Below are 17,919 nucleotides of genomic sequence, written 5' to 3'. Positions count from 1 at the left end.
AAATTCAGGGAAGTTAGTTGAGTTTTCCTTTTCCATGTGGTAGGTAAATGACAATACCTGGACCTGCATTTTATTCTGTCTGGTTCCAAAATCTACTAGGTCAAGATTTGTCCTGGGAGAGAAAAATATAATGTGGTCTGAGTGGTTTCTCTGTGTGGAGTAGGTCATGTCCTTTCACCTCAGCAGCTGGAGTATTCAGAATATACAGTCCAGCAGTCTGAAATTAATAAAGAGCACCACAGTTAATGGAAGAGTTGTTGAGCAGATGGGAAAGGAACCTAATCAGTGCCTAGAAAGAGCTAAAAATGGTATATGTTGGGAGACTTGCAGTTGGGGCAAAGAGTGGATTATAGGTGTTCCTTCTTAGACACCATAAAGTGAGGTTTGTAAAGGAGTAAAAGTAAAACAAATCTACAAGAATGGAATACTTTAAAGAAACAGAACATTCAGAAAACAAGATTCACTCTTGTAGTTAAGAATTAAGTGGTAGGTTTTAAAAACCATGGCAGAGTTGGAGACTAAAATTGAGATAATCTCATATCCTTATTTGCAAACTGCCTAACAAGGTAAGCTGGAGAAGAGGTGTGGAATGCCTCCCTTTTAAAATACAAGAGGCACTCAGGCAGATGTCCAAACAAAACACTGCTGTCATGGACCCATCTGGGCTGCCTGCACAACAGACTCTGAAGAGCAGTGTCCACAGTGTCTCACATTGCTCTGTCAATGCCCTAGATACTCACCTCCCTAAAGATAGATGGGACATCATCTCTTCTCCCAGCTCCAATTTTTTTCCTTGACCAATCTAACCACTACCCAAATGCTTTGATTTTAATGAAGACATTCTTAAATAATGAACCAGCACTTATTGGCATCACTAACTTTCTAATCTAGGTAAATACAAATGTATTCTTCTAGAAGAAACACATATTTCCAAAATGGCACCTATGATCCTGATATGATGCTGGTCTTGCAGAAGAGAATTGATACCAGTTTCAATGGCTCATCCCATACAGAGCTGTTTCAACTGGGATGCATGGTTTGGCCAGCAATATTTCTAAACCTGTGCTATAATAAGGTTGGGTGTCATTAAGTTCCTCTACATTTAGTCTTGCAGAGGCAAGGAAAATGGGTCCCTTACTACCCGTTTAGGACTGAGAATAGAAGGCAAACTTATACTCAAGATATTTTAATTCTAAGCATTTGGATTAAATTAAAATTATTTGGGAGGGAATATTCTACACTGATCATCTAACTCAAGGAAGATTTTCATTCCTTCCTTTGTTACTATTATAACCAAGCAACCAAACTTTCAAATTAAAATGCACATAAATTTGGATGACAGTCCAAGAAGCAAATGCATAGGAATGTTACATTGCCTTCACTGATCTTGCTTTGCAGATTCAGAAAGGGGCCAGACCATATAGGTACACTCTTGTAGAGCTCATTCATGTAGAGCTTCTCACCTGAAATCTGAAGCAGAGAACTGGTAGTTAAGAAGGTTGTGGGAGGCAGTTTTTGTTTTTGTTTGTTGTTTTTAACTTGCTGGTTGCTTATGTTGGCAAGACGCATTTTACATCTCTTGGAAATGAAATTGTAAAGGAGAAATTCCCTTTATTGTCAATAATGTCCCTGTCTGTAAAGACTTATGAAGACTTTTCCAGAGGATCACAGCATCTACATTCCCCAACACCATCCTGAACACTCACAAACTGGAATGAGAAATAATAAAGATTTTATCATCAACTTCCACATACTAGAAATCACTTGTTTCTCAAGGCTTCATTGTCTACATACAGTTGGCCATTATGGCTTTTTATTCTTCAGCAATATAGGAAATATGACTTTTTATTTTATTAAAATCATGCATAACTTCAAAAAATATTTAGCAATCAGTACCACATACACAATTATAGTCAGGAAAAATGAAGGCTTGAGGGCTAGAGTCAGTTACTGAAGGTCGACTGCTCAACCTTGTAATTGCTAGACTTGTCCTGCCTATGCTACGCAATCTAGCATTGCCTTGACTGCAACTGGAAGTTGGGCTACATGAACCAAACATACTTCCTGACTTCAGCACAGCTAAGTAATACAGAGTTACTATTTCCAACATTGGAGGGAAGATCATGATCATAGCAATGGACATTGTTATAACTGTAGTAAGCACCAGTAGAAGCAGCAGCAATTAAGCTACCATCAACTGCAGATAAAACAGTGAGGTAGGCTTATATTTATTATTATTTCTAATCATCCTAATTTTGCCAGATGGACATTACCTACAGCCTATAGATTGAGACACAAAGTTTCAGAAGCATTAAGTAACTGGCTACATGTTACACAGCTAATACACGACAGAGCTAATATACTAAGACTGGCCACCTGCAATGCAGAAGAAAATCAAAGACATTAATACCAACCATCCACCCAAGGAATCCAATTTCATGACTTAATTCTGGCATGCTTTCACATACCTTATAATTCTCTCATGAAAAAGAAAGGCTATAGCTCAAGGACCAATAGGTTTCACCAGTAAATTTAGGAATGGGAAAAGTGATATTACCAGTGGTTTGAATATTAGGTCAATCCATATTTTTACATTTAAAGGTAGAGGATTCAACTACTTTAAGATAGCCCAACTTCCCCCTTTCCTCCAGCCTCTAGTAATTTTCACAAGAATGTTAACATGCTGGACTTGACTGACAGGTATAGTGACTAACATCCTTCTAATAAGTAATTAATGCTCATTTGCAAATTTTAGAAAGCATAAAAAGTCACCCCCAAATCCCAATTTGCCAAGAAAACCACAGTTAAAATATTGATGTATTTTCTTCTAATCCTTTTTACTACACCTATATAGGCACCTATGCACATATGTACACACAAATTGAGATTTTATACATTTATATATATATATATATATATATATATATATATATATATATATATATGCCACGTTATGATCGTTTTCTACTGCCCATAAAAATTCTGGGAAAAAATTTAAAGTTTTCTTAATATTACAACATATAGATGTAATATAACTTATTTAGCCATTCCTATATCTTTGGAGACCAGCAGTCCTAGGTCAGGAAATAAATGGTTATGTAAATAACACTACCTGAATTAAGTGCAAAAGATTAAAACTTGCAAGTTAATAGAATCCAGGAAGGCAGGACAATCAAATGCAATATTTTCAGCCTTTTTAGTGGTATATATAAAGTATATATCTATTGCTGATGTGTCATGCTGATGCATGCTCCATAGTAAGATGTTTCAGCCTGAAGCACCTTGCCAACAAGGGAGGAGTCACTCTCACATCTGTGAGCATCAGAAGCCAGAATTAGAAAACAAAACTCAGGGAATACAGCTGGCCCAATCAAAATCCAGCTTCTATCTAATGAAAGTGGATCACAATTATTAAATAATGCCTCAAACTCATATTTAGCAAACATGGAAACTTGATCTCACATAAATTATTTCATTTTTTATTCTCTAAGTCATTATCTAATTTTTTCAAACTTTATTGAAGTATAGTTGATAAGAAACTCTATTTAAAGTCTATAATGATTTTTGATCTATGTATACATTGTGAAATGGTTACCACAACAGAACTAATTAACATATCTATCACCTCACAGTTAGCTCTGTGTGTATGTTCAGAATGTTGAAAATCTAATCTTAGCAAATTTGAAGCATACATTATTAACTATAGACACCATGCTGTACATTATCTTACCAGAAGTTACTCATAACATAATGTAAAATTGGTACCTTTAACAATCACCTCATTTCTCCACAATTGACCCCTGGTAGTCACCTTTATGCATACCAGTTTCTATGAGTTTGAAATTTTTACTTTTAAGCTACATTATGCAACATTTGTCTTTTTTTTTTTTAAAGTTAGCTAAGACAGAGCTATTCATTGGAAGTCATCTATGGATGATAACAAATCCCCAAGTTTTGTTTAGCTTGATTTTTATTTTTTTATTTTTTATTCATTTATTCACATGTGCATATATTGTTAGGGTGATTTCTGTCCCCTGCCCCCAGCCTCCACCCTCTCTCCCCTACCTCCCCTCGCTTCCAGAAAGAACCTGTTCTGCCCTTACCTCTAATTTTGTTGAAGAGCAGACATAAGCATAATAAGAAAGACAAGGCGTTTTTGCCAGTTAAGGATAGCTATACAGAGAGATTGTTAGCATTGCTTACGTGTACACATGTGTTACAACCCAAGTCGATTCATCTCTAACTGATCTTTACACTGGTTCCTGGTCCCCTTCTTGTGTTGACATCTGTCACTTTAAGATTTCTGTATTACTTCCTCTGGAGTGGGGACATCAAACACTTTCATGTTTTGGGTTTTCTACCTATCCCCATACCTCCCTTATGTGCTCTCCCCTTGTCATGTGACCCAAGTCCAACAACATTGCTGTATTTGCCTTAGATCTAACGTCCACATATGAGGGAGAACATACAATTTTTGTTCTGAGCTTGGCTAACCTCACTCAAAATGTTGTTCTCCGGTTCCACCCATTTACTTGCAAATGATAAGATTTCATTCTTCTTCATTGCTGAGTAAAATTCCATTGTATATAAATACCACATTCTTAATCCATTCGTCAGTAGTGGGGCATCTTGGCTGTTTCCATACTTGGCTACTGTAAATATTGCTGCAATAAACATGGGTGTGCAGGTGCCTCTGGAGTGACCTGTGTCACATTCCTCTGGGAATTCCCCAGGAGTGGAATTGCTGGATCATATCGCAGATCTAAATTTAGATTTTTAAGAAGCCTCCAAATTTTTTTTCCAGAGTGATTGCACTAGTTTGCTTTCATACCAGCAATGCGCAAGGGTTCCTTTTTCCCCACATCCTCACCAACACTGTTGGTGGTGGTGTTTTTGATGATGGCTATTCTAACAGGGGTGAGGTGGAATCTTAGTGTGGTTTTGATTTGCATTTCCTTTATGGCTAGAGATGTTGAGCATTTTTTCATGTGTTTTTTAGTCATTTGAATTTCTTCTTTTGAGAAAGTTCTGTTTAGTTCATTTGCCCATTTCTTAATTGGTTTATTAATTTTGGGAGAGTTTAGTTTCTTAAGTTCCTTGTATATTCTGGTTATTAGTCCTTTCTCAGATGTATAGCTGGCAAATATTTTCTCCCAACTGTGGGTGGTCTCTTCAGTTTAGAGACCATTTCTTTTGTTGTGCAGAAGCTTTTTAATTTTACGAAGTCCCATTTGTCCATCTTTCTCTTAGTTGTTGGGCTGCTGGGGTTCTATTGAGGAAGTCCTTGCCTACACTTATTATTTCCAGAGTGTTTCCAGCTCCTTCCTGTATTGACTTCAGAGTTTGGGGTCTGATATTAAGGTCTTTGATCCATTTTGAGTTGATACTAACACAGGGTGATAAACATGAATATAGTTACAGTTTCTTGCAGATGGATAACCACTTTTCCTAGCAACATTTGTGGAAGAGACTGTCTTTTCTTCATTGTATATTTTTGGCACCTCTGTAAAAAATAAGGTGGGTATGGATGTGTGGATTCATGTCCAGTCCTCTATTCTGTTCCACTAGTCTTCATGTCTGTCTTTGTGCCAGTACCATGCTGTTTTTATTGCTATTGTTTTGTAATATAGTTTGAAGTGGAGTATTGTGATACCTCCAGCATTGCTCTTTTTGCTGAGTATTACCTCAGCTATTTGCAGCATCTTGTGTTTCTAAATGAACTTTAGGGTGGATTTTTCAATCTATCCTTGGGATTTTGATGAGAATTGCATTAAACATGTAGATTGCTTTTGGTAGTATAGCCATTTTTACTATGTTAATTCTACCAATCCATGAGCACAGGAGATCTTTCCATCTTCTGTATTCTTCCTCGATCTCTTTCTTCAGTGGTTTGTAGTTCTCCTTGCAGAGGTCATTCACATCCTTTGTTAAGTTTAATCCTAGGTATTTGATTTATTTTGAGGCTATTGTAAATGGAATTGTTTCCATATATTCTTTCTCAGTTTGTTCGTTGTTGGTGTATAGAAATGACTTTTGTAAGTTGATTTTGTATTCTGCCACCTTGCTATACCTATTTATGGTGTCTAGGAGTTTTTTGAGTAGAGTTTTTTGGGTCTTTAAGGTACAGGATCATATCATTTGCAAATAGGGATATTTTGACAGTTTCTTTACCAATTTGTATTCTTTTTATTTCTTCTTGCTTAATTGCTCTGGCTAGAAATTCCAGTACTATGTTGAATAGGAGTGGGGATAGTGGGCACCCTTGTCTTGTTCCTGATTTTAGGGGAAATGGTTTCAGTTTTTCTCCATTAAGTATGATGTTGTCTGTAGGTTTGTCACATATAGCCTTCACAATGTTGAAGTACATTCCTTCTATTCCTAGTTTTCTTAAAGCTTTTATCATGAAATGGTGTTGGAACTTATCAAAGGCTTTTTCTGCATCTATTGAGATGATCAAGTGATTTTTCTCTTTGCTTCTATTAATGTGCTGTATTACATTTAATGATTTGCATATGTTGAACCATCCCTGCATCCCTTGGATGAAGCCGACTTGGTCATGGTGGATGATCTTTCTGATGTGTTGTTGGATTTGGTTTGCCATTATTTTATTGAAGATTTTTGCATCAATGTTCATTAAGGAGATTGGCTTATAATTCTCCATTTTGGAGGTGTCTTTGCCTGGTTTTGGGATGAGTGTAACACTGGTTTTATAAAATGAGTTAGACAGTGTTCCTTCCCTTTCTATTATGTGGACCAGTTTAAGGAGGGTTGGTATTAGTTCTTCTTTAAAGGTCTGATAGAATTCAAAAGAGAATCCATCAGGTCTTGGACTTTTCTTTTTTGGGAGACTCTTTACTGCTGCTTTAATTTCATTTTGTGTTACACATATATTCAGGTGATTAATATCCTCTTGGTTCAGTTTTGGATTTTCGTAAGTATCTAGAAAGCTGTCCACTTCTTCAAGATTTTCAAATTTATTAGAATGTAGATTCTCAAAGTAGTCTCTGATGATTTCCTGGATTTCCATAGTGTTTGTTGTTATCTCCCCTTTTGCATTTCTGATTTTACTGATGTGGGTTTTCTCTCCTCATTTTAGTCAAGTTTGCTAGGGGTCTGGCAATCTTATTCATTTTTTCAAACAACCAACTTTTTGTTTCATTGATTGTTTGTATGGTTTCTTTTGTTTCTATTTCATTGAGGTCAGCCCTTAATTTTATTATTTCTTTCCTTCTGCTTATTTTCAGATTTATTTGTTCTTGTTTTTATAGGAGTTTGAGATTTAGCATTAGGTCATTGATTTGAGATCTTTCTGACCTTTTAATACATGCACTCATGACTATAAACTTTCCTCTTAGGACTGCCTTGGCTGTGTCCCATAAGTTCTGGTAGGTCGTGTTTTCATTTTCATTAATTTCCAGGAACCTTTTAATTTCTTCTTTTATTTCATCAATGACCCATTGATCATTGAGCAATGTGTTGTTCAGCTTCCAGTTGTTTGCATGTTTTTTACTGTTTTGTTGTTGAGTTCTAGTTTTAATGCATTATGATCAGGTAGAATGCATGAGATTATTTCTATTTTTTATATTTACTGAGGCTTGTTTGGGGCCCTAAGATATGATCAATTTTGGAGAAGGTTCTGTGAGCTGCTGAGAAGAATGTATATTGTGCATATGTTGAATGAAATATTCTGTAGATATCATCTAGGTCGATTTAATCTAGGATGTGATTTAGTTCTAGAATTTTTTATTGATTTTCTGTTTTCATGACCTATCTATTGGTGATAGGGGGGTATTAAAGTCTCCCACTACCACTGGGTTGGAGTTTATATATGTTTTTATGTCCTTCAAGTATGTTTAATGAAATTGGATGCATTGACGTTGGGTGCATATAGGTTGATAATTGTTATTTCCTTTTGGTGTATTTCCTCTTTTATTAGCATGGAGTGTCCTTCTTTATCTCATTTGATCAATGTAAGTTTGAAGTCTTCTTTGTCCAAGATAAGTATTGCTACTCCTGCCTGTTTTCAGGGGTTATTGGCTTGATAAATGTTCTTCCAGGCTTTCACCCTAAGCCAGTGCTTGTTTTTGTCCATGAGATGGGTCTCCTGTAAGCATGAGATGGGTCTCCTGTAAGCAACAGATTGTTGGATCTTCCTTCTTAATCCAGTTTGTCAAACATAGTCTTTTGATGGGGGAATTAAGTCCATTAACATTCAGTGTTAGTATTGATAAGTATGTGGTGATTCCTGTCATTTAGTTGTTTTTGTTGTTTAAGGGTTTGATTGTGTGCAGCTGAATCAACGTTACTCTCTACTTTCTTGGTTTTTCTTTTCCTATAATTTGGTACTGCCTGCCCTTTCTTGGTTATGTTGGGTTTCACTTTCTGTGTGCAGAATCCCTTGAAGAATCTTTTGTAGTGGTGGCTTGGTGGTCATATATTGTTTTAGTTTCTGTTTATCTTGGAAGACTTTTATTATTCCATCTATTTTGAATGATAGTTTTGCTGGGTAGAGTATCCTAGGGTTGAAGTTATTTTCATACAGTGCCCAAATGACCTCACTCAATGTTCTTCTTCCTTTTTTAAAGAAAATTTTATTATTCACTTATTCACATGTGCATACATTGTTTTGGTCATTTCTGCCCCCATTCCCATCCCCCACCCTCTACTCCCTCCCCCCCTCACTTCTAGGTGGAACCTGTTCTGCCTTTATCTAGAATTTTGTTGAAGAGCAGACATAAGCATAATAAGGTAGACAAAGAGTTTTTGCTAGTTGAGTTAAGGATAGCTATAAAGAAAGATTCCTAGCATTGCTTTCATGTACAAATGTGTTACAACCCAAGTTGATTCATCTCTAACTGATCTTTACACTGGTTCCTCATCCCCTTCTCATGTTGACCTCTGTCACTTTCAGGTTTCTGTATTAGTTCCTCTGGAGTGGGGACATCAAACACTTTCATGTTTTGGGTTTTCTACCTATCCACATATCTCCCATATGTGCTCTCCCCTTGTCATGTTATCCACGTCCAACCACATTGCTGTATTTGCTCTAGATCTAAAGTCTGCATCTGAGAGAGAACATATGATTTTTGGTCTTCTGAGCCTGGCTAACTTTGCTTAGAATGATGTTCTCCAGTTCCGTCCATTAGCCTGCAGATGATAACATTTCATTCTTCTTCATGGCTGAATAAAATTCCATTGTGTATAAATACCACATTTTCTTGAACCACTCATCAGTAGTGGGGCATCTTGGCTGTTTCCATAACTTGGTTATTGTAAGGAGCACTGCAATAAACATGGGTGTGCAGGTGCCTCTGGAGTAACCTGTGTCACATTCCTTTGGGTATATCCCCAGGAGTGGGATTGCTGGATCATTTGGCAGATCTACACTTAGATTTTTAAAAAGCTTCCAAATTGTTTTCCAGAGTGGTTGCACTCTGTGTATGAGGGTTCCTTTTTCCCCACATCCTCACCAACACCTCTTGGTGGTGGTGTTTTTGATGATGACTATTCTAAGAAGGGTGAGGTGGAATCTTAGTGTGGTTTTGATTTGCATTTCCTTTATGGCTAGAAATGGTGAGCCTTTTTTCATGTGTTTTTTTTTAGTCATTTGAATTTCTTCTTTTGAGAAAGTTTTGTTTAGTTCAGTTGCCCATTTCTTAATTGGTTCATTGATTTTAGGAGTGTTTAGTTTCTTAAGTTCCTTTTAAGGTTTCCGTTGAGAATTCTGCTGTGATTTTGATGGGTTTACCTTTATATGTTATTTTTTTGTCTCTCTTACAGCCTTCAATATTCTCTCTCTATTCTCTGTGCTTGTTGTTTTAATGAAAATATGTAGTGGGGTAATTCTATGTTGATCAAGTCTGTTTGATGTCCTGGAGGCTTCCTGTACCTGATTTAGGATATTTTCTGTTATTATTTGTTGAATATATTATTAATTCTTTTTGCTTGCCCTTCTTCTCCTTCTTCAATATCCATGATTCTTTGGTTTGGTCATTTGATGGTGAGTTCTTGCATATTTCTTTCACAGGTCTTGAGTTGTCTGACTAATAGTTCTTCAGTTTTTCCTTTAATTACCATTTCATCTTCGAGTTCTGATATTCTGTCTTCTACTTGTTCTATTCTGCTAGAGTGGCCTTCCATTTTGTTTTGTATTTCTGTTTCATTCTTTTTTCTGAGGTTTTCCATATCATGGGTCACTTCCTCTTTAATATTGTCAATTTTCAGCCTTAACTCATTTATCTCTCTATGTATGGTGTTCTCAGGTTCTGTTTGGTGTTTATTTAGGGCTCCTATGAGTTCATTTATTTGTTTTTTTGTTTTCTCATATTCTTTATTTTTGTTGTCTTAGAACATCTTGAGTGCCTCCTGTATATTCTGGTTGACCATGTGAGTAACTTCTCTATGAAACTCTCATTGATTACTTGCAGGATTTCTTCCTTCAGCATGTTCTTGTGGGCTTCATTGAGTTCCTTGGTATCTTTGTTTTGTTGGAGTCTGGATCTGGGTATCAGTTTTCTTCATTTCTCTCTGAATCCTGTACTAATTTATTTTTGGGGGGAGAATGGTTTCCATCCCTTTTTCATAACCCCATCATTCCACATAGTACTCTTTCTGTCCCTGGTCTATGTGTAATTAAGTATTAGCTAACTTACAATAGAAAAAGTAATAAAACCAAGAAAGAAAGAGAAAAAAGAAAAAGACAGAAAAAATGGAGAACCAAAGAAATCAACAGGGAATGATGGTGGACAATCAAACAGTGAAGAACACAAACAAACACTTAAAGAAAAGAAAAAGAAAAAGAATCCCTGGTTCAGGAACAGTAGAATTTCCGTCTTAATAGTTCTGGTGTTACTCCTTCAGCCTCCAGTCCTGTTTGTCTGCATCTCTTAGGCAGGTTTGGAGCTGATGTCTGGCAGTGCTGGAGCCCTCCTGTTTTCTCAGTGTAATGTGGCATGGAGTAGCTTTTTACAGGCTGGGGGTTCAAGGTTTCGGAGTTTGTTTCTTCTTTTTGGTTTTTTTTTTTGTTTTGTTTTTTTGCCAAGTGTAGCTCCAGCAGGAAAATATTGTATTTGGTCTGCTGAAGGTCTCCCAAGAGCATTTGGAGCTGGCGGCCAGTGGGCCGGCGAGCTGGTGGGCAGGTGGCTGCAGTCAGTGGGTCAGTGGGTCAGCTGGTCAGTGGGTTGGCGGGCAGGTAGGCAGATGGCTGGCGTGTTGGCGGGCCGGTGGGCAGGTGGTAGCCCGCCTGTTCTTTCAGTGTATTGTGGCATGGAGAAGTGTTCCCTAGGCTAGGGGCTTAGGGTGCTGAATTTTCAGCTCTCTCTGGTGCTTTACCTCAGCCAAGTGTGCCTACAGCATCTGAGAAAGATTTCTGATTTACGGAGCTCACACTGTGTCTGTATCCCAGTCACCATTTTGGATTCCTCTAGCTTGATTTTTAAAATGTGATAAAAAAAGAGGTATTGCCAAATCTCAGTCTCTGGTGCCCAGACTTAGAGCAGTCAGCAACTGCTTGCAAGCTATGAGAAGGCAGCCTCCTAGACCAACATTTTCTTTTATAGTGATGGTTTAACTTTAAAAGGAGTATTTCTGTCTCCAGAAAGCATAAATAATAAGAACATGCAGCTATTGACATAAAGAAATGCCCTTCTGTTCTCCAGATGTATTACTTAAATAAAGGATCACATTTCTTAATTAGTGACTTTGGATTGAGGAGGATTTTGTGACTATGCATAATTCAAGTAGAAATAGGAAACAAAGCATGTCACTTAGGGAAGTGATGGCTCAGAAGGCAGCTGAGACATTCTCTAGGAACAATGTTTTCCAAGGATGGTGAGCCAGAAAAAGGTAAAAGTACACCAAAATGTAGTGATGTCATTGGTAAGTGACTGCCTAATGACCAGCAGCTACATTTCTCAGTCCATCTTGCAACTATATAATGTCATGATCAGTCCTGCTCTGTGGAAGGAAAACAGAAATGAAGTATGTAAAAGGTAAACCCATCAAAATCACAGCAGACTTCTCAACAGAAACATTAAAAGCAAGAAGAGCGTGGGGTGAGATCTTCCGGGCACTGAATGAAAATAACTTCAACCCCAGGATACTCTACCCAGCAAAGCTATCATTCAAAATAGATGGAGCAATAAAAGTCTTCCATGATAAGCAGAAACTAAAACAATATGTGACCACAAAGCCACCATTACAAAAGATTCTGCAAGGGATCCTGCACACAGAAAGTGACACCCAACTTAACCATGAAAAGGCAGGCAGCACCAAACCACAGGATAAGAAAAAGCAAGACAGTAGAGAGTAACATCAAGTTAGGTACACACAATCAAACCTTCAAACAACTAAGACAACTAAATGGCAGGAATCACCACATACCTATCAGTACTAACGCTTAATGTTAATGGACTTAATTCACCCATCAAAAGACACCGTTTGACAAAATGGATTAAAAAAGAAGATCCAACAATTTGTTGCTTACAGGAGACTCATCTCACCGACAGAAATAAGCATATGCTTAGGATGAAAGGCTGGAAGAAGATTTACCAAGCCAATGGCCCTCGAAAACAAGCAGGAGTAGCAATACTTATCTCTGACAAAGTAGACTTCAAACCTACATTGATCAAACGAGATAAAGAAGGACATTCCATACTAATAAAAGGGGAAATAGACCAAAAGGAAATAATGATCATCAATCTGTACGCACCCAATGTCAACGCACCCAATTTCATCAAACATACCCTGAAAGACCTAAAAGCATATATAAACGCCAACACAGCGGTTGTGGGAGACTTTAACACTCCATTATCATCAATAGATAGGTCATCCAAACAAAAACTCAATAAAGAAATCCAAGATCTAAAATATGCAATAGATCAAATGGACCTAGTAGATGTCTACAGAACATTTCATCCAACCTCTACACAATATACATTCTTCTCAGCAGCTCATGGAACCTTCTCCAAAATAGATCATATCCTAGGGCACAAAGCAAGCCTCAGCAAATATAAGAAAATAGAAATAATACCATGCATACTATCTGACCACAATGCAGTAAAAGCAGAACTCAACAACAAAAGTAAAGACAAAAAACATGCAAACAGCTGGAAACTAAATAACTCATTACTTAATGAAGAATGGATCATCGATGCAATAAAAGAGGAAATTGAAAAGTTCCTGGAAGTCAATGAAAATGAAAACACAACCTAGCGAAACCTATGGGACACAGCTAAGGCAGTCTTGAGAGGAAAGTTTATAGCCATGAGTGCATATATTAAAAAGATTGAAAGATCCCAAATCAATGACCTAATGATACATCTCAAACTCCTAGAAAAACAAGAACAAGCAAATCCCAAAACAAATAGAAGGAGAGAAATAATAAAAATAAGAGCTGAAATCAACGAAATAGAAACCAAAAAAACCATACAAAGAATTAATGAAACAAAAAGTTGGTTCTTTGAAAAAATAAACAAGATCGATAGACTCCTGGCAAACCTGACTAAAATGAGGAGAGAAAAAACCCAAATTAGTAGAATTAGGAATGCAAAAGGGGAGATAACAACAAACACCGTGGAAGTCCAGGAAATCATCAGAGACTACTTCGAGAACCTATATCCAAATAAATTTGAAAATCTAAAAGAAATGGACAGATTTCTAGATACATATGATCATCCAAAACTGAACCAAGAGGAAATTAATCATCTGAAGAGACCTATAACACAAAATGAAATTGAAGCAGCAATCAAGACTCTCCCCAAAAAGAAAAGTCCAGGACCTGATGGATTCTCTGCTGAATTCTATCAGACCTTTAAAGAAGAACTGACACCAACCCTCCTTAAACTGTTCCACGAAATAGAAAGGGAAGGAAAACTGCCAAACACATTTTATGAAGCCAGTATTACACTTATCGCAAAACCAGGCAAAGACACCTCCACAAAGGAGAACTATAGGCCAATCTCCTTAATGAACATTGATGCAAAAATCCTCAACAAAATAATGGCAAATCGAATTCAGCAACACATCAAAAAGATTATTCACCACAACCAAGTAGGCTTCATCCCAGGGATGCAGGGGTGGTTCAACATATGAAAATCAATAAATGTAATAAACCACATTAACAGAAGCAAAGACAAAAACCACTTGATCATCTCAATAGATGCAGAAAAAGCCTTTGATAAGAGCCAACATCATTTCATGATAAAAGCTCTAAGAAAACTAGGAATAGAAGGAAAGTTCCTCAACATTATAAAAGCTATGTATGACAAACCTACAATGAGCATTATACTTAACGGAGAAAAATTAAAACCATTCCCTCTAAAATCAGGAACCAGACGAGGATGCCCACTATCTCCACTCCTATTCAACATAGTACTGGAATTCCTAGCCAGAGCAATTAGGCAAGAAGAAGGAATAAAAGGAATACAAATATGTAAAGAAACTGTCAAAATATCCCTATTTGCAGACGACATGATCCTATACATAAAAGACCCAAAAAACTCTACTCAGAAGCTTCTAGACATCATCAATAGCTATAGCAAGGTAGCAGGATATAAAATCAGCATAGAAAAATCATTAGCATTTCTATTCACTAACAATGAGCAAACGGAAAAAGAATGTATGAAAACAATTCCATTTACAATAGCCTCAACCAAAATCAAATACCTAGGTGTAAACCTAACAAATGATGTGAAAGACCTCTACAAGGAAAACTATACACTTCTGAAGAAAGAGATTGAGGAAGACTATAGAAAGTGGAGAGATCTCCCATGCTCATGGATTGGTAGAATCAACATAGTAAAAATGTCGATACTCCCCAAAGTAATCTACATGTTTAATGCAATTCCCATCAAAATTCCAATGACATTCATTAAAGAGATTGAAAAATCTACTGTTAAATTTATATGGAAACACAAGAGGCCACGAATAGCCAAGGCAATACTCAGTCAAAAGAACAATGCAGGAGGTATCACAATACCTGACTTCAAACTATATTACAAAGCAATAACAATAAAAACGGCATGGTACTGGCACAAAAACAGACATGAAGACCAGTGGAACAGAATAGAGGATCCAGATATGAAGCCACACAACTATAAGCAACTTATCTTTGACAAAGGAGCTAAAAATATACGATGGAGAAATAGCAGCCCCTTCAACAAAAACTGCTGGGAAAACTGGTTAGCAATCTGCAAAAAACTGAAACTAGATCCATGTATATCACCCTATACCAAGATTAACTCAAAATGGATCAAGGATCTTAATATCAGACCCCAAACTTAAGTTGATACAAGAAAGAGTAGGAAATACTCTGGAGTTAGTATGTATAGGTAAGAACTTTCTCAATGAAACCCCAGCAGCACAGCAACTAAGAGATAGCATAGATAAATGGGACCTCATAAAACTAAAAAGCTTCTGTTCATCAAAAGAAATGGTCTCTAAACTGAAGAGAACACCCACAGAGTGGGAGAAAATATTTGCCAACTATACATCAGACAAAGGACTGATAACCAGAATATACAGGGAACTTAAAAAACTAAATTCTCCCAAAACTAATAAACCAGTAAAGAAATGGGCACGTGAACTAAGCAGAACTTTCTCAAAAGAAGAAATTCAAATGGCCAGAAAACACATGAAAAAATGCTCACCATCTCTAGCAATAAAGGAAATGCAAGTTAAAACCAAGCTAAGATTCCACCTCACCCCTGTTAGAAAATCCATCATCAGCAACACCACCAACAACAGGTGTTGGCGAGGATGTGGGGCAAAAGGAACCCTCTTACACTGTTGGTGGGAATGTAGACTAGTACAACCACTCTGTAAAAAAATTTGGAGGCTACTCAAAAAGCTGGACATCGATCTACCATTTGATCCAGGAATACCACTTTTGGGGATATACCCAAAAAACTGTTACTCCAGAGGCACCTGCACATCCATGTTTATTGCGGCACTATTCACAATAGCCAAGTTATGGAAACAGCCAAGATGCCCCAGCACTGACGAATGGATTAAGAAAATATGGTATCTATACACAATGGAATTTTATGCAGCCATGAAGAAGAACGAAATGTTATCATTTGCTGGTAAATGGATGGAATTGGAGAACATCATTCTGAGTGAGGTTAGCCTGGCTCAAAAAACCAAAAATCGTATGTTCTCCCTCATATGTGGACATTAGATCAAGGGCAAACACAACAAGGGGATTGGACTATGAGCACATGATAAAAGCGAGAGCACACAAGGGAGGGGTGAGGATAGGTAAGACACCTAAAAAACTAGCTAGCATTTGTTGCCCTTAACGCAGAGAAACTAAAGCAGATACCTTAAAGCAACTGAGGCCAATAGGAAAAGGGGAACAGGTACTAGAGAAAAGGTTAGATCAAAAAGAATTATGCTAGAAGGTAACACCCACACACAGGAAATCAATGTGAGTCAATGCCCTGTATAGCTATCCTTATCTCAACCAGCAAAAACCCTTGTTCCTTCCTATTATTGCTTATACTCTCTCTACAACAAAATTAGAAATAAGGGCAAAATAGTTTCTGCTGGGTATTGAGTGGGGGCGAGTGAGGGGGTGGAGTGGGTGGTAAGTGAGGGGGTGGGGGCAGGGGGGAGAAATGAACCAAGCCTTGTATGCACATATGAATAATAAAAGAAAAATGAAAAAAAAAGAAATGAAGTATGTAATACTTCTGAACCAACTATTGAGTATTCTGTTTTTATCCTTTCTTTTCCTTCTGCAGTGGGCCAGGGGTCTCAAGTGGAGGATGACAGCATCACAAGAGGGAGGGAGGCTTTATCTTTGAGTCTACATTTAGAAATAGAGCTACCCAAGAGCCAAGCACAGTGCTCATACCTCTAATTCCAGATACCCAGGAGAACAGAGATTGGGAGGATCATGATTTGAAGCCAGCCAGAGGGGAAAATGTTAGGAGACCTTATCTCAATCAATAAGGTGGATGTCGTGTTCCACACCTGTGATCCCAGCTATGCAGGAGGACATAAGTTAGGAGGATGGCAGTCCAAGCCCATCCCCAGGCAAAAACACAAGTTCTTACCAGAAAAAATAAAATAAAGAAAAAAATGGCCTGGGACATGGCTCAGGTGGTAAAGCACCTGCCTAGCAAGTGACAGACAAATCCCAGGACCACAAGGAAAAAGAGAGACAGAGACAGAGACAAAGAGAAGGAGAGAGGGAAGGGGGATGGAGAGAAGGAAGGAAGGAAGGAAGGAAGGATAAAAGAAAGGAAGGAAGGAAGGAGTGAGCTACCCAGGATAAATGTCTAACATTAAATTTTGTGCAAGCAAGAACTAAGTATTTACTATGCTGTCATTGACCTTTGAAGGTAATTTGTTAACCAGCATATCATTTAAAAGGTCTCTGCAGTCAGGTGCTCATGCCAGTAATTCTAGCCATTTGGGAGGCTCAGATTTGAAGGATCATGGTTTTAGGCCAGCCAGAGCAAAAAGTTAGGGAGATTCCATCTCAACCAATAGTTGAACACAGTGGCATGTGCCTGTCATCCTAAGCTACACAGGAAAGTCATGATTCCAGGCCAGCCCAGGCCAAAAAACTTGTGAGATCCCATCTTAACTGAAAAAAACTGGGTGTGCTCTCACTCACTTATCCCAGTGATGTCACTTAAAATAGGAAGATCATGGTCCTGGTGGGCCCACACAAAAAGCAAAACCCCATCTTCAAAATAACCAGAGGGGGAATAAAAGCCTACAGTCATGGCTCAAGTGGTAGAGCACCTGCCTGGCAAGCACAAAATCCTAAGTTTAAGCCCCAGTTCCACCAAAAAAAAAGAAAGAAAGAAAAGGCAAGATCTCTGCTGAGTATACCTGATTTCAGAGAGAGGGGGAATCAAAGTGTGTTAAGTTCCATAAAATCAAAGTAAAGGGAAGTCTAAAATCAAA

Source organism: Castor canadensis, chromosome X (assembly GCF_047511655.1).
Source record: "Castor canadensis chromosome X, mCasCan1.hap1v2, whole genome shotgun sequence".
Classification (NCBI taxonomy): domain Eukaryota; kingdom Metazoa; phylum Chordata; class Mammalia; order Rodentia; family Castoridae; genus Castor; species Castor canadensis.
This window is presented reverse-complemented; position numbering follows the sequence as displayed.